Source organism: Suricata suricatta, chromosome 13 (assembly GCF_006229205.1).
Source record: "Suricata suricatta isolate VVHF042 chromosome 13, meerkat_22Aug2017_6uvM2_HiC, whole genome shotgun sequence".
NCBI classification, from domain to species: domain Eukaryota; kingdom Metazoa; phylum Chordata; class Mammalia; order Carnivora; family Herpestidae; genus Suricata; species Suricata suricatta.
This window is the reverse complement of record NC_043712.1, coordinates 15,951,805-15,977,185: the sequence shown is the minus strand read 5'-3', so window position 1 is coordinate 15,977,185 and position 25,381 is coordinate 15,951,805. Positions and strand designations below refer to the sequence as shown.

General features: G+C 36.7%; 1 long non-coding RNA gene across 1 annotated transcript in view; it reads right to left on the bottom strand.

The window, feature by feature from the left end:
• Window positions 1-1,427: 1,427 nt before the first annotated feature.
• LOC115277102 overlaps window positions 1,428-25,381 on the bottom strand; it is a 121,448-nt gene continuing 97,494 nt past the window's right edge. Inside the window, exons 2-3 of the long non-coding RNA XR_003902220.1 lie at window positions 17,089-17,173; window positions 1,428-1,750 (exon numbers count right to left, since the gene is read on the bottom strand). This is a non-coding gene — a long non-coding RNA (uncharacterized LOC115277102). The remainder of the gene's footprint in view (window positions 1,751-17,088; window positions 17,174-25,381) is intronic.

Below are 25,381 nucleotides of genomic sequence, written 5' to 3'. Positions count from 1 at the left end.
CCATTTCTACCTCTGTCCTCCAAAGGTTTTCTCAGAATTTAATTCCCTATGTTAAAATCCTTCCTGTTTACAATATCTAGATTGGTTCCTACTTCCCACTCTGAGCCCTGAGAGGTTTTTCAACATAGACTTTTAAAAATATATACTTTCATTATTTAGAGCTAATATTGGTCAAGTAAGTAACTATAAGTAATATGGTTCATCACTCTGATTTTTTTTAAAGGGTAGATTGAGATCCAGAGAAATGAAGTGACTTATCCAAGTCAATCGAGATTTACTGTCATAGTTGAGGTTGCTATGGTCATTTATTGGCATAATCAGACATGCAAAGTTACAACTCAGAATAAAACATGGAGTCAGATGTTCATTTACATGTTCATTTAGCCCAGGTTCCGTGGGAGAGCTAACTAGGACATGATGGAAAGTAGGGGGCAGAACATTCAACCTCACTAAAGCAGAACAACTTCATTTTAATCTGGTGTATGTGTATGGCTTCCTCTTAATATTTCACTAAAAAATAGAATGGGTTAAAATACTTTTCAAACTATTGTATTGATTGGACAGTATGTCACTTGCAGCATTAGACATGATTGACAATAGAGTAGGGAATGTGTTTTTTTAAAGCCTTTCTCATTTTTTTTGACTGTGAGGAATAGATGCCATACAATAAGTTGTATATACAATAGGCTGTATATGTAGCCATAAAACCATCATCACAATCATAAATAACAAATATTTCCATCACTTTCAAAAGGTTTCCTGTGCCCTCTGTAATCCATTGTTGCTTTCATCTATTCTATCAAGAAACCCCTGATCTGATGTCTGTCACTGTACATTAGTTTGCATTTTCTAGAATGCAATTATATAAATGGAATCATATACAATGTACCTCTTTTTTCTTGTTTCTTTCACTCAGCATAACATTTTTGAGATTCATCCACATTTTTGTACACATCATTAGTTTGTTCCTTTGTGTAACAAAGTATTCTATTGCATGAAATAGAAGAATCTGTCTAGTCACCTGCAAAGAGACATTTAGATTTTACGGTGTTTTTGACCATTACAAAAAAAGGCTGATATACACACTAATACACAAATATTTGTGTGGACAAGTATTTCATTTATTTGAGGTAAATGTAAAGAATTTTAATATCTGGCTCTGATGGCCAGTATGCCTTTAGCTTTGTAAGAACCAAAAACCTATTTCCAAGGCGGTTGGATCATTTGACACCCTATCAATAATGTATAGTGTTCCACATACTCACCAATACTTTGCACTATCATTCTTCTTAGTTTTAGCCATACTCATAGCTAATAGTATCTCATTAAAAAATGAACTAAAGACCATATTTTATTCAGATTCCTTTAATTTTCACCTGCCTTTTTTTTTTTTTCAAGTGTTCCAGAATCCATTATATTTGGTCACCATGTCTACTTAGGCTCATCTTGGCAGTAACAGTTCCTCAGACTTTGTTTCTTATCTTGGCAATTTTTAGTACTGGTCAGGAATTTTGTAGCATGTTCTTCATTGGGATTTGTCTGACGTTTTTGAGATTAGTTGAAATGGCAATTCATGATTAAAGTGGAATTGTGGGTTCTGTGGTGGAAGACCACAAGGGTAGAGCATCAGGTGAAGAGTACATGCCAGCAACATGATTGATCACTACTGATGTTAAGTTTCATCACCTGGCTGTGGTAAGTTTCTTCATGGAGAGGTTAGGTTATCCCCCGCCTTTCAATATTGTACTCTCTGGAAGGAAAACACAGCCCACACTTGAGTAGTTAGGAATTATGCTTATCACCCTGAAATATGTATTCAAATGTTTCTGTTTTGAGAGAGAAAGTGTGCAGGTGCAAGCATGCACACACACACACACATGCACCCATATGCAAGAGCAGTGAGGGGGGAGAGAGAGAGGGAGAGAGAGGATCCAAAGCAGGCTCTCTGCGGACAGCAGAATATCTGATTATGGGCTGGAACTCCTGCAATACGAGATCTTGGCCTGGGCTGAAGTCGAATGCTTAAGCAATTGACTCACCCAGGCATCTGGTACACAAATTATTTTGAATTCTTCTGCATTGAAGATATGTCTATTATCTCCAATTTACTTATTTATTTATTCAACTTTTGGGTTTTTTTGTTGTTGTTGTTGTTCTTCCCTGTCCCTTCGTTGCTAAATGCTACTAACGGTATGTACTTTAAATAAGATTTGATGGTGGAAACATATTTTTTATCTATCCCTAACATCTAATATTGTGCAAGGAACTTCGTATGTACTTGGTAAACCTATATTAAATGAATGAACTAAATCCAGAAGAAAAGTATCTATTATTGAACTCGAAGTCCTAGTGAAAGAAGAACAAATCTTTGTCATCAAAAAGCTTTCAATGGGATACTGACTTGAATTCTAATAACAACGATGCAAATAGTTTTACTATGTGAGTATTTAATATGTGAAAATCACCATGAAAGAGTTGTTCTACATTAACTCAATTAGTCCTAACAAACCCCTATCATACACTTGAAACTGAAGTCCAGTGAAGTTAATTGAATTGCCCAAGATTTTACAGCCGATTAATAGCAGAACCAGATTTCAATCTCAATTCTCATTTTCTTACACACTCTCCCCTTCACCATCGCCCAGCACAACAGTGTTTCTGCTACCAGTTGGTAGTGGTGAATGCATTATAATAAGCTACTGACAGAATATTAATTGAACTAATTGAATATTTTAAGACCAAAGAACTAGGTTAGAATCTAGCTGTGCCCTGCAACAGTTCTGTGAAATTATACAAGAACCTTCAACTTGTTGACTCTCAACTTGTTGAATCTGGAAAAAAATAAGGAAAATAATAACACTCTTTATGGTCTTATTAGGATGAAATGTGATTTGTTGCATTTCGTTAGTAGTGTGCTCTCCTTTTATTCCTTACTGTAGCTTACAGAAAATGAAAATCAGTAAAGTTTTCTGTTCTCCCTTTAAACATTTTATTCCCTTTTCTCTCGGAGCTTTTTTGTTTAGTTTCCTATAAATAATGGTCAATGAGACATCAAATTCTATGTGGCTGGCTGAAGAGAAAGGAATAAAATTTATTAATGTTAAACCTATATTGATCCTGTAACTTCACTGGATGATCTGGAAATAACTTATTGGCCTTTGAGCCCCTCATTTTGAACTACAGAATTTGTTCTTAAGTAGAGAGAACACCTTGGTAATAGGAAGTTGCAGTTGATAAAACATAATCATCATCTTTAACTGTAGATTTAGAGTGGTCAAATGGGGCAGTTCAGAATCGTGGGTAAGGGTGTGAACTCTGAAATAAGACTCGATACACATCAGCATTACCACTTCCTTATGTGGAAAATTGGAATCAAAAGGGATCATCAACATCAAAAGATTTTTTTTTAAGTTTATATGTCTATTCAACAAATACTGTTTGAATCCTCTTCTAGGAAATTAAGATAAAACAATGAACAAAGCAGACAAAAATCCCTATAATCAGGAAAGGAGGAAAATGAAATTCATAAGCCCAGCTGCCGGTAGGCTGATAGATGTAGTAGTGGATTTTATGGACATTTTTTTTCCTGATGGTGGCAAAAAATAAATGTTTTATGGAACTCTAATAGATGGAATAATAACTGCTTGGTTCTATAATGCACAGGTCCAAAACTTTAGTAGGTCAACACAACAAAGTTATTTCTTGCTCATAACACATTCCAACATGTCAGGTTGGCATGGGGGCTTTGGAGAGAAGCCGCTGGTCCATAACATCATTTGGGAACCAAGGGCTGACAGAGAAACTGTAATCTTCAGTGATCTTCAGTTCATGGCACTAGAGAGTGACCTGAGCATTTATATCCTTCCAGCTGATAGGGAATAAGACAGAGTGGGAGATCATGCAGGACATTTTATGGGCATTCTTGGGTAGGACAGGTAGGACAGTATTCAATCACATGTCCCCAATTAAGTACAGATTAGGATGGGAACTGTAGTTTTTCTTGTGCCCAAAAGGAAAATGAAACAGGTTGGGTAAACTCCTAGCACTGTCTGTATCTCATGAACCAAATGGGATAATGTTTGTAAAGCACCTGGTGCTGCCTGGCACATAATAAAACTTCAATAAATGGTAGCTATTACTACCACTGGGATTTTAATTTGTTAGAATATAATGTGCTTTTACTGAATTTAGGTAATTACAGAATGGAACATTTTGCTCTGTGTCAACCCATTTGATTATAAGAATAGCAGTACCATATTATATTTGCATTACATTTTATTGTTTATGAAGCAGTTACATAGATATGATCTCATTTTGTTTTCATTTTTTCTCCAGTACTATATGAAATAGGTAGATAATATTCCTATTTTAAATATGATCAAATGTTCTCAAGAGTAGTATACTATGGCCAAGAAATTATAACTAATAAATGACAGAAACAGGAATCAATCCACTTTTTGTTTTGGTTTTTAAACTCTAAGGTCAAGGTTTGTCTCATTACACCATGCTGTCCCAAGTCACTAAAATCTACAACCGTTCTCTATTGCTGAAGGTTTAACTTTGATGCCAGTGAAATCTGGGCTATCTGAGCTCCCAAGTTTGTTCTTTCTTATCATCATGGAATATAATTCACAAGTTCCTAATATGCAACTTCTTATTTCAGAAGGATGCAGACTTCCAAAAAAAATCACACTTTAAATTTTTGAATAGCACATATTAAGGGTTTTGAAAAACTAGATCATGTCCAGCAAGGAAAAAGTAAGAACATGAGATGATCTGGAAACAATATTAAGTAAATAATTTGTGGTAAACTGTATATATTTATGTAGCAGAATAAAAGATCAAAAAAAAGACTCAGAAATTGCACTTAAGTATTTGAAGGACCCCAGAGGAGAGTGCAGTTCTGTGTTCTCCGTAGTTATAATTTGTACACTCTAGATCTCTGAATTGTTTTAAAAAAATCTTTTTCATCTTTAAGTCCCTACTGATTAGTACAGTGCCTAGCACAGAGCCGGGGCCAAGAAAATGTTAAGTGGGCTGAGCATACTTTTCATGTAGAGCATGAAAAAGCAAATGTCCTCTCCTTATAAGGAAGAGATGTTGAACAAAAAGTGCTGTATGATCATGGCATAGGGTAGCTTACGAGGTAGTGATCCTCTCTCCTCTGAAAGTAAATGAATATCCATGATTCCTGCATGAAGTGGGGAACTGTTCATCTTTGATGCTTGGAGCCATTTCTGAATTAAGGCAGGTTTAAAAGGCCTCCCACCATCAGGTGGCGACCAGTGTCTACACCCACTCAAGCCCCCACTCAATTTCTGCTTGAGCACCGATCTCCAAGGTGCCTGACTGACTGATATCAGGAGTGACTTGCCTTCTTATGCTAAAAATATGTGAATTGTACCTTATGAAAAAACTTATTATAGGAGTTTCTTCTTTTGTCATTATAGGAGCAAATGTTACATTTCCTAAGAAAACCTGTTTTTCTTCCCCTTGAGAAAACAGGCTATTGACTCCTGCCCACAAAAGAATTAATTCTTGCCTTTGCTATGCTAAAAACATTGCCTTGTATTTGAATGCTAAAAGTACCTTCCTTTCTCCATGTGATAAGCATCTAGTCACCTACTTCAATCACTATTGATAAAGGTTATGCATGAGTCTTCTACCAATCTATGTGCTGGGAAACTTTTACATACCAAAGAATTTGTCATCAGAAATCATTGTTAAGGCAGTTGCCACGTTTGTACCCCATACATTTTTTCAATAAATAAAGCTGATCTCAGGTCAGTGCAGAGATGCCTGCCCGGTGATCAGAAAGAAGCCGAGGCTCTCTCCCTTCCTTTTGCAGACACCATCCATCCTTCAGGGAACCCTGGACCTGCTGGAGCTGGATTCCGGCACTCTGAGACTTCTTTTGACTTTAAATTCTCTCAACATTTTGACAGAGTGTTATTTCATGAAAGGTACATGGATGACCATGTGGCATGTGATTCTTCCTTCATGCATTCACAATTGAGGTGCTCATTAAAATATCCAACAAACTTCTCTTGAGGAAGGCAAGAAATCTTCCATTGGATCTTCCTAGACTGTCTTATTATTAGCTTATGTTCCATCTTTGTGTTCCATTTTATCTTTGTCTCCTCATGCAGCCCCCTTTCCCCAAGGAAGATATCTAATTATTTCTTCAATGTCCCTAGTGTTTTTCTATATTTTCTTGGCCTAAAAGACATCTCCTGTGAGGTCTTCTCATACTGTAATGATTCTCTGTGTCACAAGATACCATTCCATTCCATTATTAATAAGTATTTCTAAATTACTCATGTTTATACTTTTACTCCCCTACTACTGGATCCCCACATAAGTGAGAATAATTTTTTCCCTTGATATATCTAAACTTTCATCAATTAAAATGTACCTTCTCTGGCCGCATATTGTCCCTAATAACCTTTTAGGTTCAAATAGCAATTACATAACATTTTCCAAATAGACTCTGTAAGTATTATCTTATTTGCCCTCAACAGTCCTATGAGTCACACAAGATACATCTAATTATTCCCATTTGACAGATAAGAAAATAGAAGCAGAGTCACATTAAATGACTAATCCAAAGTGAGCCACCCTGTTTCTGAAAATGTCAGAAATAGAAGCCACATCTTATTATTTTTGCCCCTGTGCTTTCTTCATCTGTATGGTATCTTCTAGGGTTGCTTTCCTTTTATCTCCATGACTCCTGATGGCATGACTTGCCTCTGCTTACTCTCTCATAAAGATTCTTCTTTCTTTTCTTTCCTTCTCCTATTATCCTTTGAGTTGGGAAACATTGCATATTGGCAGTTAAATAGAAACACAAAGACAAGCATGAGACCCTGATTGAGAATCTGGGCATTTCTATTACAAGGTCTGGCTTTAATGAAAATTGTTTTTCTAGTCTCACTAAAGGGTGGATGAAATTTTCATCCCGGGCATCGGGATAGCTGACTCAGACCTCGTGGAGAGGGATAAAATGACGAGTCCTGGAGTAAGGATGCATTGATGAAGATAATACTCAGATACTCCCTATAATCACTTTCTACCTGAAATAGGTAAAAGTAAAGTTGCTCAAGCTGAAATATATACCTGCCTGTAGAATATAGACATAATATAAGCTGTGGATCCTTAGAAGCAGAGCATGCAAACTCTTACACTAAGGAATAGGACTCGACTTCAGAAACATGGACTATTTACTTCCCAGGAGATGGCATCCTGGATTAGGCTGGCATAAAATACATGATACAGTGGAGAAAGGATAATGGTCTCAATCAAGCCTGTGTGCTCTTCAGGGTTCTGACTGAACATGATCCCTGGCATTCAACCTGTGGCCTTGAATTCTATTTATCAATGGAAACACACCTAACTTTTCTACTGATTCTCTCTTGATATTGCTTGCAATGACTTTTCTAATGTCCAGATAAATTAAACTGTTTGCAATTCCACCCTCTGTGATAAAGGCTTTAATTTAGTCTCTGATTCAAATCTTCTTAGTTTAGGGGTGCCTCCTATTTAAAACTTGAGCTATTTTTGTGTCACCAGGGTGCCTCAGGCAGTTATCTGTGTATCACTCTTGATTTTGGCTCAGGTCATGGTCTCATGGCTTGTGAGTTTGAGCCCCGTGTGGGGCTCTACATTGACAGTGGGGAGCCTGCTTGGAATTCTCTCTCCCTTTCTGACCCTCCCCCACACATGCATACTCTTTCCCTCTCTCTCAAAAATAAATAAATCTTGAGCTACTTTATACTCCACTTAGCCTGAATGTAAGCATCTCTCTTTCTTTTTACGCACCTTTTTCTTCTTTTTAAATGTTTATTTGTTTTTGAGAGAGAGAGAACATGAGCAGGGGAGGGGCAGAGACAGAGGATGTCAAAGGACCCAAAATAGGCTCTGCGTTGACAGCAGAAGTCTGATGTGGTGTTCTAACTCCTCAACCATAAGATCAGACCTGAGCTGAAGATGGACGCTAAACCAACTGAGCCACCCAGGTGTCCCTTGGTGTACCTCTTAATTGAGCCATCTTATAATTTTACGGACAATCACGTAGTACATACCATTTTCAAACAATGCTAGAAGCTGGAGGTTTCATCCCCATCCATTGTCTTCTTATGCAAAACTGAGGACAACATATTCAAGATCAGCATTTGTTCTGCTGCCTGATTTGCTGAGGTGATTATTTGCTGAGACCATATTTGGAAATTCAAAACTAAAATTATTGATGATACTCTAGGCTGAAATGAACTTTTACTTTATTAACTTCTTCCATACAATTTAACATAGGATTATCTTTTACAATAATCATGAGGCAGGATATTGGAGATGAGAACATAGGATTTGGACTCAGACTAACAATGTCCTATTGTATCAACTTTGCATCAACCCCTCATTATCCTTGTAAGCTTTGGCAGTTTTGTTTCCTGATGCCTCAGTTCCCTCCTTTGTAAAACAGCAGTGCTATTAATAATCGCTCTGTAATGTTTTGTGACAGTTAAATGTGATAATTAATGTTAAGTGCAGACTGAGGCATATAGTAAATGCTCAACAAATAGTAAAATTAGTATGATCTATGACTTCTTTACCATTTTCCCTTACTTCAGACAGTCATTGCCATTCTAAAATTCATAGTACATAGTCATCACATATTTTATTATTCCCCCTGCATTTTACATTTATAATCTCATTTCCTTCTCCTGATGGGGACCTATAAATTTTCTATTTGAGTAATCCCTTCCATTATACTTCCATATATTTATTTATTTACATATATGAAAGTCTTATAAATACAGGGTTTGTGTAGTCGGTGTATGATATTTAAATCATGACAAGTCATATTACATAAGGTTTTCAATAATTTTTTCCTTAATAATCATATTCTGAGGAACAAACCACATCACCACATATAGAGTTTGGTTCTTCTGATCACTGCATAGCGTAAATCTTAAGTATGTATTTCATTTTACTAATCTGCTCTTTTATTGAGAGACCATAGATTGCACCCAAGTCTTTACCACCACATGTGGAAAAAGGGCCACATACAATAAAACATGCGGCTCTTTGTGGACCTAGAAAAGCTTCTCTGGGACACACTTACAGGAGCACTATTGCTGTATTTCAGAGTATGGATGAAACTCATGTGATGAACGGAACAGGATTTTCCCCCCAAGTGGCTTGTTAGCTTATGTCACAACCACTTCACGAGGGTTCCCGTTTTGACCTATCATCACAAACATGCCAGATCGAGTTTTCTAATTGCTGCCATCCTGATTGTGTAAAATCATATCATGCTATTGTTGTAATTTGCATGACTCTGATCAGCACCGAGGTTGAACATCTCTTCCAGGTATGCAGTCTTTCAACTTTTTCCTCATGTGCTACTCACATAACTAGTCCATTTTCCTTCTGGACTAATAGGCTTTTCTTCTTGTTTTGCAGGAATTTTAAGTAATTCTTTGTTAGTTATTGATTTGGCAATTATCTTCTCTGAAACTGGCACCTGTTAACTTTGTTGAGGCTATCTTTTGTTAAAAAGTCGTATTTAATTTTGGTATATAAAAATCCACCATTGTTTTCCTATGTGGTTTATGATTTTTAGGTCTTGATTTAGAAATCCTCCATAATCTTAAGGTCATAAAGATACCTCCTTCAAACTTGTATTACATATCTTTCTCATTTAGGAATTTAATCGATCTGGAGTTCATCCATGTATAGAGTGTGTTGTAAAGTCAAGCTGACTTTTTACATCATTTAAGTCATTGGCTTTGTGCCTCTGGTTGTGGAAAGAGGTGCACAGCAGGCAGATAGGTTATCCATCAGGTATGGATAAAATTTGTTTATTTCTGTAACTTAATCTGGCCTAACTACAATTCTGTTCTGATGTCCGAAAAGCTCTGGTAATCTCAGGGTTTTCTTCATAATTTGTACTACTTGTATATCTGTGTGGTTACAGATATAAAATGTGGATAAAAGGAAATTTTAATTGGAAGTCTGAAATATAGCTTTCTGCATTATCCTGGTCACTAGCTGTCTTTTGTTTTTTTAAGTTAGGACACACACACACACACACACACACACACACACACAGACACACATGATGCAAAATAATGGAGCAGATAAGAACACAGAATTTTTAAAATCAGAACAATAAAGATTCATTTTAGTACTGATTCAGTCCCTCATTATTCCTGTAATCTCTGGTAAGTGTGCCCTTAAACTTCAATTTCCTCATCTGTAAACTAGCTCTGAAGCACTTATAATGATTTATAAAATTTGAATAGGCTTTATTCATTCATTATTGAACTTGTACTTCTTAAAATGTTTTTATTTTGATTCTGTTAGTTAACATACAGTGTAATATTAGTTTCAGGTATATAATATAGTGATTCAACACTTCCATACAACACCCAGTGCCCATCACAAAAGGTGCACTCCTTAATACCCATCACCTATTTAACCCATTCCCCCACCCACCTCCCCTCTGGCAACCAGTTTGTTCTCTGTAGCTAAAAGTCTGTTTCTTGCTTTGCTTCTATTTTCCCCCTTTGCTCATTCGTTTGGTTTCTTTAATTCCACATATGTGTTAAACCATATTTGTATTTGTCTGACTGACTTATTTTACTTAGCATAATATTCTCTAGCTCCATCCATGTCATTGAAAATGACAAGATTTCATTCTGTCCACTCTATATTTATAGATACCAGGCCCTCTTTTTTTAAGTTTTTCTTCAAATTCCACTTAATAATAAAAGCTACAATGAGATGTTACCTCACACTTGTTAGAATAGCTAAAATCAACAATACAAGAAACAACAGGTATTGGCAAGGATGTGGAGAAAGGGGAACCCTCTTGCACTGTTGTTGGGAATGCAAAATTAGTTCAGCCACTGTGGAAAACAGTATGGAATTTACTCATAAAGTTAAAAGTAGAACTACCCTATGATCAAGAAATTGTAATACAGTGTATTTATCCAAAGAATGCACAGATACTAATTCAAAGGGATATGTGCACCCCAATTTTTATAGCAGCATTATCTACAATAGCTGTCTCTATTATACAATAGCTCAAGTCTCTATCAACTGATGAATGGATGAGGAAGATGTGGTCATGTGTGTGTGTGTGTATGTGTATATATATATGTATGTGTATATATGTACATATATATATATATACATACACACACCTACATACACACACATATACACACAATGGAATATTACTCAGCCACAAAAAAATGAAAGTTTGCCATTTGCAAAGACATGGGTAGAGCTAGAGAGTATTGTCCTAAGCAAAATAAGTCAGAGAAAGGCAAATACCATATGATTTTACTCATATGTCAAATTTAAGAAACAAATTGAACTTGTACCTTCTTATCAGGTTCACATTAGAATTTTTCATCATTATTTCCCCAACAGATGTCACAATGTCTGGCACATAGTAGGTCTTCAGTATTTGTTTACTAAATCATAAGGAATATGCTCAGATTCTAGACTGCATTTCACCTCTTAAACTCTTCCTTCTGATTTTCCATTTAACAGTAATTTTAGCTAATGTATATGAAAGCTTACACTGTGACATATGCTGTTCTACATCCTTTGTATACTTAATTTGTTCTTATAGCAATTCTCTGACATAGGTGCCAATAATAATCCCATTTTATAGATGATGAAACTAAGACAAAGAGATGATATAACTTACTAGGTAGGGTTTCATAGCTAAAGCCCACATTGAACCCCCACACTTTGGCCTCCAAGGTTTATGCTCAAACCATTGCATGTGGCTTCTTCTCCTTAGGGTCTGAATATACCTATATGATTGTTGAGGGCCCATAAGTTGAGTTTAAATATGAGCTCTGCCTCTCACTAACTATGCAATCATAAACAAGTGTCTTAACTTTTCTAATATGAGAACAAATCACCCAGATTCATAGAGTTCTTGTGAAAGCAAAATGAGATAATCCACATGGACCACTTATGAAAGTGCCCTGTATAAGCATCCAATACACATTTTTAATACTAGCATTATTAAAACTTTGTGTGTTTATTTTGCCTATAACTGAAAGAGCTAAGTAAAAGATTTTACTTTTTTAGCATTTAAAACCACAAAGTACATTCTAAACATAGAATGATAAATTACTCTGCAGAAATCTCAGATCTGCTAAATGATATATTGCAAGAAATATTCCTATATCACCATCTCCAGTCTGAATATGCCACTGAATAGATTGGTATCTAACATATTGGTATGTAAGGAAAGACAGCTTATCCTATCTAGACCTTTATAAAGGAGGTGGGGAGAAACTAGGTTCTATTTTTGTCCTATTCTGAACATCTATGAGTCTGTACTGAAATCAAGTTATCTGGGTGGGAGGTATTTATTGGGGGGATGAGGGTTTTTAGGGTTAAAGTGGCAATGATCTTAGACTATTTTAATTCTACTTTTGCTGTTAGAAAAGTAGATCTCAATATCTCTCTGTGCTGCCCCTTTCTCCTCTTCCCAACCAACCCTGACCAAGGTCATCTTGCTCTCTTTGCAAGCTCAAGCCCCCTGCTACTGCTTTAATGGTGTGGCAAGCAGAGAGCAAGTTATGAATGTGAAGTGTCTGTCAGCCACTAAAAGCCTGTGAATTAGTGTTTCCTGCCCTTGTCTGTTAGGCAGCCTACTTTTATGGAGAAATAGCTTTTCCTTGTGAAAGGGCTGACCCACCACTAATCTGCTTTGCTATGCTAGGCCCAGCACCCCTCTCCCATGTCCGTCATGGAGAAGATGACCTCTCTGCTCCAAACAGAGGTCTCTCTAGTTCCTGTGCCATAACCAGGCTTCTCCCAATTCAGAGGAGATTTTTAACATGAAGGTTATTCTCAATTTCAAAACTTCCATGAATTTTGTACCAAAGAACATCTCTAACATTGCTTGCACTCAGAAATCTTGAATCTCCCCCGCTTTCCTTGCCCTTATTCTCCCTGCCTCCTTCACCAGCTTTATTTTGGGGCCCTATGAGTCTGTATACTTTCCTTGGAACTGCTGGGGAACACGTGCTCTGCTCTTAGTGCTTTCTACCATTACGTCCCCTTGACAGCAGATGCTCTGCGAGTCATTTGCACTCCAAAATAGGACTTCAATTTATGGCAAGATGGGCTTTTGTCTCTTATAAAGAAATTTCAGGAATCATTGAGCACTTGCAAAGGGTGCTATTTTGGGAGGAGAGCATTGATTGAGGGATAATTAGCTATCACATCATTGTCCACAGCTCTGCAAGATCCTCCAGAACTTTGTACATTGAGTGGTGTTCCAAGCATTATCCTATCATTTTCTCAATCTAATCTCACACGACCTTTTGTTTCTTGAGAAATTCTTGAAAAGTTTTGCTTTCTCTTCTTTATAGATTTATAAACCAAGGCTCAGATTAGCTCATGAGTGATTGGAAAAGGACATGATCCCAAGTCTTACCTACTCAGCCTGGTGTTCTGTATATCTACAGTATGGCATATTTTTGATGGGCAATGACAGAGTGTGTGTTACCTTGTGCCCCTTGAGCTGACTCTCTCCTAGGCAACTGTCCCAAGTCCTAGAAAACCAGGAATTGGTCACACTATCATCAAGTATCCTAAGTTCCTTCTCCATCCTGGGAGGTCTTCTGTGCTGCTGTAGGCAGGATATAATACTTAGGAATTTAATATTTCATAAAGACGTTCTCAGAGCATTTTCAACTCAAGTATAGTCATCTCTCTAGACATAAGAGGCAAGAAGGCTAGACATGAGGAAAGCATTGTGCTGGTAAGCTGATGGATCAGTCTGTGGAGTTGTAGACCTCCAAAAGTTACCAACTCACAAGAGACTGCAGGGTGTACCTTTAGTGTAATGGGGGAGTGATGAAACAGCAACCAACATTGTGTATTTAACTCTTGTGAAGTTTCACCCATGGCAAGCCAAACAGGGATGAGATAAGTCCTTTCTGCAAGCCACAGCACAGAAAGTCAGAGAACACTAAGAAAGTGCACTCTGATGTAATCAAGACTGAGAGTTTGTGTTTTCTGCTCTGCTTTGGTCATTAACATTAACCTAATGGCAGTAGGGCTGCTACTTTTGAACTGCTGCCCATCTGTGACCTGGATCCAAGAGCCACCAGTCTACTGCAAGCCCTCCAAGAATTTAGCACTGGTTCTCAATCTCACTTCACAGAGGCACGTCGGATCGCCTGTTTAAAATGCAGATATCAGGCTCTATTTCCAGACATTTAAAAATTTTTTACTTTGTATTTCTAACAAGAAGCCGAGGAGATTTTGATGCAGACACTTCACATTCTACATTATTAATAAATGATGAATTATATGTTGATCTTGAATTATGTCACATATTTGGACAGGAGGAGAAGTTTGTTAAACTTATGAAATAATATTCACTTAATGCTTTACAAAGTACTTAGGTATATATTCTCTCATGTAATACATTGACCATGATTTTGGTGAAATGAATATTTGTATCTTCATTTTGGTTTTCAAATAATAACTCATATGAAATATTATTCCAAAGGCCACACAACCAGTGAGTTTTGGAGATAAGACAAGAATGCAAGAGATCTTTCTCTAAGGCCGGTTGTCAATGTTAGCAGTCTGCTCAGGATCACCTAATGAGCTTTTGAAATATGCTCATGCCTAAGTTTACACCAAGCTACTGAATCACAAACATGTTTTACTCATGCTTTGGTGTTTTCTAAAAAATCTTCCTCCCAATGATTTTTCTTCCTTTCCTTTCCTCCCTTTTCCCTTTCCCTCCTTCCTCCCCTCCCTCCAAACTTCCTTCCTTTCCTCCTTCCTTCCTTCATGTTTATTTTGGAAAGAGAGAGAGCAGAAGCAGGGGAGGGGCACAGAGAAAGAGAGGGAGACACAGAATCTGAAGCAGGCTCCAGGCTCCGAGCTGTCAGCAGAAAGCCCAATGCGGGGCTCAAACTCACAAACCATGAGATCATGACCTGAGCCGAAGTCTTACACTTAACCAACTGAGCCACCCAGGTGCCCCATCTCCTCCAAATGATTTGAAACCAGAGGGGAGAATTCCCAGAGTTTAGGTGATGGCTCTATCCATGTACTTAATATTTGACTGCAAGGATCTTCTCCAGGAACCCAAATGCATGGTCTCTGGCAGAGGCCAGATGAACAGATCTCAGCTCTGGCTAAGGTCCAACAAAATGAAGTAACTTTGAGATCTAGGGGCAGCTGTTGACACAGCCCTTCTCTGCCCTCCTTTTGCAAACTTCATTACCTGTAATTAATGCAACTGCTCTAACTCAGAGAACTCCAAGTGCTCAGAGCCCCGTGGCCTCACTAACGAGTACAATCTTTCCTGGATCCCTTCTCTCTGTCTAAAAGATGATCCCTCCAGAGTAGAACTGGGATGGGGCTTCATCTTTTCACTTCTTGGGAAACTAGAGCATCACTGGCATTTTTGTCCCTTGCCTTTTCATCTGGGCTTATTGGACCAGAAATTCCAAGTGCCAATGGACAGGAAATCACTTTTTCTCTAAATGAATTTGACTTGTCTAATTATAAAAACAATACATGCTGATTATTTTTGAAATGTAAAGGATTCTGACAAGAAAATAGAATAAAGGCAAAATTTGTTCCCCAAATCCTATACATTTATCATTATATGAACAACCCTTTAGACCTCTCTCTTGCTGTGTGTGCATAAAACAGAAGTGCACACAAATACTCACAGTACAAATTTGATTGCATCAGAGCAATGCTTGGAATTTAATCTTTGTTCAATAAACGTTCGTTGCATTCATATATACACATGCATACTTATCTATAACCTGTTTCTCTACTTATCAAAAATTCTTAAACGTCTTTCCTTGCATTTACATACAGGTTTATATAATTACTTTTTAAAAACCTTATAAATCCATTGAATTCATTTGTTGTGGTGGATTCAACTAGTTTCCTAACTCATATTTAGCTTGCTTCCTGTTTGTCAATATTTCAATCTCCCTCTGCCCCTCCCCTCCCTCCTACTCTTATTCAAACTGTTCCTTATAATTTTTTTCTATAGTAGAATTTTTGGGTTGAAGGATTTGCACACCTTCAGTTTGATCTATGTTGCCAAACTGTCATGCAGTAATGGTGCTTTCTTTACTAACACACACTGTCATTTTAAGCACTTTCTGCTCCATAATGTATCACAGCCAAAAGATCCAATGGGTTAGAGGATAAGTGGATATTAAAGGCAATGTCTCTCAGATTGTCCCTTTACAACAACAATCCAGAGAGGTCCCACAGGAAGTTATTATATCTTTTAGGTTCAGCTAGTGGCCACTTAGAATCTACAGAGTAAGAAAACTAAAGCTCTAGGCATTTGGGATACCATGCTTTTTAAAAAATTATTTCCACTGTTCTGAATCATTTTTAATTGAGTGTAGAGATAAAGAAAAGGCTGTAAGGACAGGGAAACGGGTATATGCATTTTTTTCATGAAAGTTAAATTATGAATATTAGATGATGGCTTGAATCTAAGTAGAAAAGAGCTGGAATCTACCAAATAGCTGTTTGACCTTGAAAAACATACTCAAGCTGGGAAACAATTTATTAATGAAAGCAGCAATGGCTTTCAGTGGGGAGTTAGTATGAAAATCTTCTATGGTGAAGCTCTCTGGTCTTACTCTTCAGGGACTGTAGAGCAGGAGAGTGCCACAGTACAATGACTGAATTCATGTGCCTGTTTCTAAACTTCTTTTCTGTTACATCTTGAGTAATTTATTTAAATTCCCTGGGCCTTTTTTCTTTATCAAATATATACTTACACATACATGCACATACACCTTAAAAGTTTGTGTCAAGGCTTCAGTTAGTTGTGAGACATAAAACTCTAGAAAAGTGTTGAGCAAATACTGAAATTGTCAATAAATGAGAGGTATTATAATTCATGTGTTAAGTAATGTGTCTAAAAGATCACCAAACTTGACATTAGAAGGGCTCAAGTCAAAATTGTATCACTTAGCAGATGTGTGGCCTTGAAGAAGTCAGGCTGTTGAGAACCAAGCAAAGTCAAAGAACATGCTGAATCCTTACCTTTTCCTCTTCTGTAAACTGGCATTCATAGTACGTGTTCAGTGCATGTTCAGTCCAGCTGAAGATAGATTAGGGAGTTCCAGAACTGAAATACATAAAATTTATAAAAATCTATTAGAACCACAAATTTCAATGGGAGTATTAAGGACTTAGAATTACATTTCCAATATTACTAGTAATAGTTCCTTACAGCTCTATAATTCCAAGATTCTTTAGTTCTAAAATGTTACAATAAGATGGCAGGTCTAGATTTATCTATGCTTATGTGTTTGTGAGTGAAAAACATGTATACCAAGAGAGGAAGGGAGTTAGCAGAATATCACAGCTAAAGGTAGGATTGAGTCTGGAATCTTACTAGCTGCCTAAACTCAGATACTGACCTAAATTTTCTCAGTCTAAGCTTCTTCATATTGAAAAAAAAATGATGATGGCAAATAAATTCATGGTACTGTGTAAGACTGTCATGATCACAAGCCCATAAGAGGCACTGAAAAGTACCATTCATTGAGCAGAAATTATGTGCTAGGCACTAACACTCATGTATCCCTCCCATTTAACAACTCATAATACTCAGTGAGGCAGATTCTTTTACTTCCCACTTTTCAGATGAGAATAGTGAGGCCAACAAGAGATAAATAGACTTATGTCAGTTCAAAAAGCTGGTGAGTTGACACAGATAAGACTCATCCCAGGTCAGTCGGACTTAAAAGGCAGGAATCTGAGCCACTGTACTTCTAAATAATACTGTAAATGCAAGCCCCTCTTCCATCAACCACTTGTAAAGTAAAGCCTATTTCAGAATGTCCTCACTGTGTTCCTTCCCCAAGCTACAAATAGTACACTCCATATGTGTGTATGTATGTATGTAGGTATAAACATATACATATAACAAACCTACACATAGGTGGTTTAAGGCAATGGATAGAGATGTCCTGTGAATACAGGATCAGAGCATAATATGTAGAACCTATAAATGAGTTATTCACAATAAGAGCTGTCAGACTATGAAAAAAATATGCCAAAGTTTGTAGGATGTTTTTAGATGATGATGATGATAATTTCAATTAAAAAGGTTCTCTTCTGAGTCCCTAGCTCAAGGTATTGCTCAAAGTAGATTTTCCACAAATACTTATTTAAAGACTAAATCTTTTTTCTGGGGCCACATTTTATGACTATCAAGCTGAAAAGTAGAAAAGCTAATGAAATAATCCCTCCAAAGGACCTGTGATTCCTTAGGACTTCTAGAATCTTTGTCTTATTTACCCTTCCTACTAATAATCATTGTATTTCCACAGAATATAAAGTAACTTGGTGACTGGGGAGGAAGGTAGAGGGGTCAGTACACTCATGGAATGGCTTTGGCCATTAGAGAGAAAGTAAATTTGAATGAGAAAAAAAAATCAATCTCAGAAACTTTAAAAGTGTTTAAGTGGTTTTCAGATGAGGAAAAAAATAAACTTACTAAAATATCTCAAGGCTGATGTACATGTAATCAGCCCTCAAAGTTCTGAAAACATCACCTTCCTCAAACTGTCTCTTTTAAGGTGTTTAAAGACCACTGAGTAATAGCTTTTAGGACTGTAGAATGTCACAGCTGGATATTGGATTTAGAGTTAAGGTAACATACTCACCAACGTGTCAGATGAAAAACAAGAAAGAACAAGTAAGCTTCTAAGAGCTTTTCCCCCCTACCAGATCGTAAAAAATACAAGTTTTTTTAAACATCTACCACTATTTTAATACTATATTTGATAAAAATAAGCCATTTTTGATAGAAGCTAACCTAAGAATATAAACAGAGGACAGCTTTATTTTTCTTCTGCAGAACATTCAAACACTATCCATGGACATATTATTCCTCACTTCTTGTATGGAATTTGGGGCAGGCACCCTATTTTTCTTCCTTTTTATTTTTTGGAAAATAAATAGTCCTTTGGTAACTTTCAGTTGGAGAATTAATCTCATTTCTGTTATTAAAATCTACAACCCAGTCTAATAATCCCAAAGCTGCCAAATCTCACCTAATTTAGAAATTCTTCCCCTGAAAGTTTATATGGCTTTCAGCCTCTACAACAATACAGCAACTATATATTGGGCGATGGGACTGTGGCCAACTGATTCTCCTTCTGCTTGCTGCTTCTGATCTCCCCCTTGAAGGCCTTGGTCTTTGATCCCTCTATAGCGAACCTTAGGAGAACAGGGAAAGCATGGTTTTTGGTGGCCAGGTTGCATTGTAATCTATACTTGGCTGATACTGAACGCTGTTTTCTTTCTTTGATGGGGAGTTTTAGGACATCTAGCTTGAAATCCTTCTACAAATGGCCCATAGTTGAGAGTTGCAGGGATTGGAAAGGATAGGTAAATACATACATCAAAAAATTTTCATCAATAAATTCATTCTTTAGGGTCTCTTTGATTTAGGTCTTTGTAGAAGCTGGAGTTGGTAACACTAGCTGGAAAAACTGGGTTCAGGATCCTATAGCATTTCCTATAATTGGTCTGCTATTTCTCTCAAATGTGAGAATTCTGGGCACCTATAGGTATTTACCTAATCTTTGACAAGTATGATGAAACTGAGATAAAGAAAGTAAACTTTTAACAACTCCTAATAAGAATGGATGTGTTGTGTTTTGAAGATCTATTATGGTCTATTATGAGACTTGTAAATGGATCTTAAGGAGAACATTTAGGTCATCACTCTCCTTTTTAACTAAATAGTTATAAACTCAGTGCTTTTTAACTTATTTAGAGTTCAGGCATCTCTTTTGAGAAAATGATAAAAAATTATGGATCTATACCCTGGGGAAGCAAACATAAGTACTGAATTTTCAGAAAATTTTGGGGGTGAACTATGTAATATAACTCTTCAAGGTCTATCAATACATACTTGGAAAAAATGCATGACTTGGCTGCTATTCTCTCTTCTAACCTTCTTGCCTCTCCTCCCTCCCTCCCTCCTTTCCTTCCTTCCTTCCTTCCTTCCATAATCTCTTATATAAGTGTCATTAGCAGTGGTGATTGAAGAGAACGGTAGAGCCCAAGTGAGCAAGGTGGCCACACAGGGCAGTGGCCCATTGGATTTGGGATTGAGATTAATCAAATAAGTAAATATATTGAGCATAGTGGGGGTCATGTTTCTCAATGCTGGAAAAGGGAGTTACAAATACAAAAAGGAGAACATTGTAATGACCGTTGTGGTATTGGACTGAAATCATTGGAATCAGTATAAACTCATTATATTTCTTGTCTATTGTTGCTGTAACAAATTATACAATCTCACTAGCTTAAAAACACAGATTTATTCCCTTATAGTTCTGTAAGTAGAAAGTATAACATGGGTCTCACTGGAAAATAACAAAAACAAAAATCTGGGTTCCTTTTTGGAGCTTCTGGGGGAATTACTTCCCCTGTTTCTAATTGCTAGAAACCATGAGCATTCTATGGGTTATGGCCTCTTTCCTTCACCTTTAAATCCAGCATCTGTGAGTGAAGTCTGCATCACTCTCATCTTTTTCAGTTATTTTTCCTTCTAACTTCCTTCTTATGCCTCCTACTTCCAATTTTTAAACACCCTTGTTACTGAAGGAGAGGCTAGAAAGATGGCTGAGTAGGAGGACCCTAAGCTCACCTCCTCCCATCTGGATACAACCAGATAACACTCATAGCAGTGTAAATAACCCAGAAAATGACCCAAAGACTGGAAGAACAAATCCTACAACTAAAAGTAGAGAAGAGGCCACATTGAAGAAGGTAGGAAGGGTGGAGACATGGTTTGGGAGTGAAGGAGACCATGGCTGTGGGTGATCAGGAGTGAGTTGGGGTGTAGTGAGAGGTGAGACACAGACTAGCATACTGGGGAGCCTGCATAGGGAAGGCAAACCCCCAGAATATTTGGCTTTAAAAGTGAGAGGGGGTGAATCTTGTGAGTTCTTACAACTAGCAGGACTTAAAACTTGGAATTTTAAAAATCAGCAGGTTTAGTTCTGGGAGAATTCCAAGGGCTTTAGGAAGCAAAGTCTCCACTCTCAAGGTGCAGCAGAGATACGGCCTAGAAGCAGCAGTTTGGAAAACACCTGGGGCACAAGGGAAGACATTATTTACTCATCTCAGAGAGTATCCCAGAGAGGCAGGTATTGCAGGGAGACCTCTTCAGGAACAAAGCAACTGGCATTTTCATCCCCTGCTCCCATGTATAAATACAGAGGCACATGCAGGAATGAGCATGAGGCCAACCCTCACTACCTATCTTGCTTACACCAAGCCCTGTCTCTGCCCACATTTTGGTGGACACACCCTTCCCATTCATGCTTGCCTAAGTGCTGGCACTGGGATCCCCACCCCAGAAGACCAGTGCAAACCCACCAACATGTCTCCTGACTTGCAATGTTCTGTGGGGCTTCTGTTACAGCTGTGGGGGCAGGTTTCATTTTGCAAGCAGACCAGCCCACACTATGTTAACACATGCCTCGCCCTGGCCAGACAAAATATTGCCTACAACAGGCAAAAAGAACTTCTGCAGATGACTGTTCCTCATCAAGACATTACCTTCAAGAGCAGGGGATGTAGCTGATTTTCAGAAAAAGAAACAGACACAGAGAGTTATATGGAATGAGGAGACAGAGGAATATGTCCCAAATGAAAGAGCAGGACAAAACTACAGTAAGAGACCTAAGAAAAATTGATAGAAGTAATATGCCTGATAGAGAATTTAAAGTAATGTTCTTAGGGGTCCTCAATGGACTTCAGAAAAGAATGGAGGATGCTGGTGGGAGCCTTAACAGAGAGATTACAAGAGAATCAATCATAGGTAAAGAAGACAATAGATGAAATTAAAAATACACTTGATGGAATAAATAACAGGCTAGAGGAAGCATAGGAACAAATTAATGACCTGGAAAACAGATTAATGGAAAGTAACCAAGCTGAACAAATGAGAGAAAAAAATACATAAAGTGAGAAAAACTTAAGGTATTCAGTGATTCCATCAAGTGTAAGAACATTCATATTATTGGGATCCCAGAAGAAGAAGAAGACCAAAGGAAAAAAAAATGGAGGCAAAAAATTTATTTGGAGAAATAATAGTTGAAAGCTTCCCTAATATGGGAAAGGAAACAGACATAGATCCAGGAGCCATAGAAATTGCCCAACAAAATCATCCCAAGGAAATCCACACTAAGGCACATAGTAATTAGGATGGCAAATTGTACTAATAAAGAAAACAATTATAAGCATCAAGACAAAAGAAATCAGTTACATACAAGGGAAATCCCATAAGACAATTAGTAGATTTTTCACTAAAAGCTTTTCAGGCCAGAAGGCAGGAGCATGGTATATTCAAAGTGCTAAAAGGGAAAAATCTACAGCCAAGAATATTCTATTCAGCAAGGCTAACCTTCAGAACAGAAGAAAAGATAGTTTTTCAAACAAAAACTAAAGGAGGTAATGACCACTAAACCAGTCTTAATAGAAATATTAAAGGGTACTCTTTGAGTAGAAAGACTGTAGTGAGAATATGAAAACTAGGAAACAAAAAAGCAGTAAAAATAAGTATATCTGTAAAAATCAGTCAAGAGATTCACAAAATAAAAAAGATGTTAAAATATTATACTATATACCTAAAATGTGTGGGAAGAGGAGTAAGAATGGGTCCAAACTTAAGAGATCATCAACAATATAGATTGCAATATGCAGATGTTATACACAAATCTAGTTGTTACTTAATGGTAACAAATCAAAAACCAGTAATAGATATGCAATGAAGAAAGAGAAAGTAATCCAAGTATATCACTAAAACAAGTAAGCAAACCATAAAAGAGAACAAGAAAAGGATCAGAGAAAAACTACAAATACAGTCACAAAACAAGTAAAAAATGACAATAAATATATATCTAGCAATAATTACTTAGAATTTAAATAGACTAAATACTTCAATCAAAAGATGTAAGGTGACAGAGTGGATAAAAAGTGAGACCCATCCATATGCACCCTAAAAGAGATGCATTTCAGACCTAAAGACACCTGTAGATTGAAAGTGAGGGGATGGAGGAACATTTATCATGCAAATAGATGTTAAAAGAAAGCTGTGGTAGTAATAGTTATATCAGACAAAATAGACTTCAAAACTAAGACTGTAACAAAAGATAAAAAAAGACACTACATAATAACAGAGGGACACAATCAAAAAATATGACAATTGTAAATATTTATGTACCCAATATGGAAACACCCAAATACATAAAATAGTTAATAACAAACATAAAAGAACTAATTGATAGTGATACAAAAATATTAGGGGACTTTAATACCCCACTTATATTAATGGACAGATCATTCATACAGAAAACCAACAAGGAATCAATGGCTTTGAATGACATACTGGACCAGATAGATTTAACAGATATATTCAGAACATTTCAACCTTGAACAGAAGAATACACATTTTCTTCAAGTGTACATAAAACATTCTCTAGAATAGATGGTGTATTAGGCCACAAAACAAGTCTCAACAAATTCATATCATGTATCTTTTCTGATCACAATGCTATGAAACTAGAAATCAACTACAAGAAAAAATCTGGAAAGAGCACAAATACATGGAGGTTAAATAATATGCTAATAAACAAGGAGTCAGTCAACCAAAAAACCAAGGAAGAAATTTAAAAATTACATGGAAACAAATGAAAATGAAAACACAATGATCCAAAACCTCTGGGATGCAGCAAAAGTGATTCTGAGAGGGAAGTTTATAGCAATGCAGCCCTACTTTGGAAGCAAGAAACACCTCAAAGAAAGAAGCTAACCAAAATCAATGTAGAAAAATATGTTACATTTTTACAAACTAATAATGAAGCAACAGAAAGAGAAATTAAGAAAATAATTGCATTTACAATTGCACCAAAATTACAATTACATCTAAAGGAGATAGAAAAAGAAGTACAAGCAAAACCCAAAAACAACAGAAGGAAGGACATAATAGAGATTAGACTATAAATAGATAAACCTCTAGTCAGACTCATCAAAAGAGGAAGAAGAAGGGAAGATGAGAAGGAGGGGGAGAAAGAGGAGGAGGAGGAGGAGGAGGAATAGCAGCAGCAACAGGAGGAGAAATTCCTAGAAACATATAACCTACCACTAATGAAACAGGAAGAAATAGAACATTTAAACAGACTGATTACAAGCAATGAAAATTGAATCAACAAGCAAGTCCAGGACCAGTCAGCTCTACAGGAGAAGACTTAATACCTATTCTTCTCAAACTATTCCAAAAATAGAGGAAGAAGGAAAACTTCCAAATTCATTCTCTGAAGCCACTATTACCCTGATACCAAAACAAGATAAAGACAGCACACACACAAAAAAGAGAACTATAGGACAATATTTCTAATAAGCATACATGCAAAAATGCTCAAAAAGATACAAACAGAATGCAATAATACCTTTAAAAAATCATTCACTACAATCAAGTAGGATTATTCCCGGGATGAAAGAGTGGTTCAATATTGACAAATCAATCAATGTGATACATCACATCAATAAGAGAAAGGATAAAGACCATATAATCATTTCAATAGATGCAGAAAAATCATTTGACAAAGTAGAACACAATTCCAACATACCTACAAACAAAGCAGGTTTAGAGGGAACACACCTCAACATGATAAAAGCCATCTATGAAAAATTCACAGCTATCATCATCCTTAATGGAATAAACTGATAGTTCTTCCTCTAAGATCAGGAACTAGACAAGGATGTCCACTCTCCTTTTATTCAACATAGTACTGAAGTCCTAACTGCAGCAACCAGACAACAAAAAGACATAGAAGTCATCCAAACTGGTAAAGAAGAAGTAAAACTCTCACTATGTGCAGATGACATTATACTATACATAGAAAACCCTAAAGACTTCACCAAAAAACTGCTACAACTGATAAATGAATTCAGTAGAGTTGCATGATACAAAATCAATGTAGAAAAATATGTTACATTTTTATAAACTAATAATGAAGCAACAGAAAGAGAAATTAAGAAAATAATTGCATTTACAATTGCACCAAAATAATAAAATACTATGAATAAGCCTGACTGAACAGGTGATGGAATTGTATTTTGAAAACTAAAACATTAATAAAAGAAACTGAAGATGATGCAAAGAAATGGAAAGACACTCTATGTCACAGCTTGGAAGAATAGACTGTTAAAATGGTTATACTACCTAAAGCTATCTACAGATATAAAGCAATCCCTATCAAAATCCCAACAGCATTTCTCACAGAACTAAGATACATGATCCTAA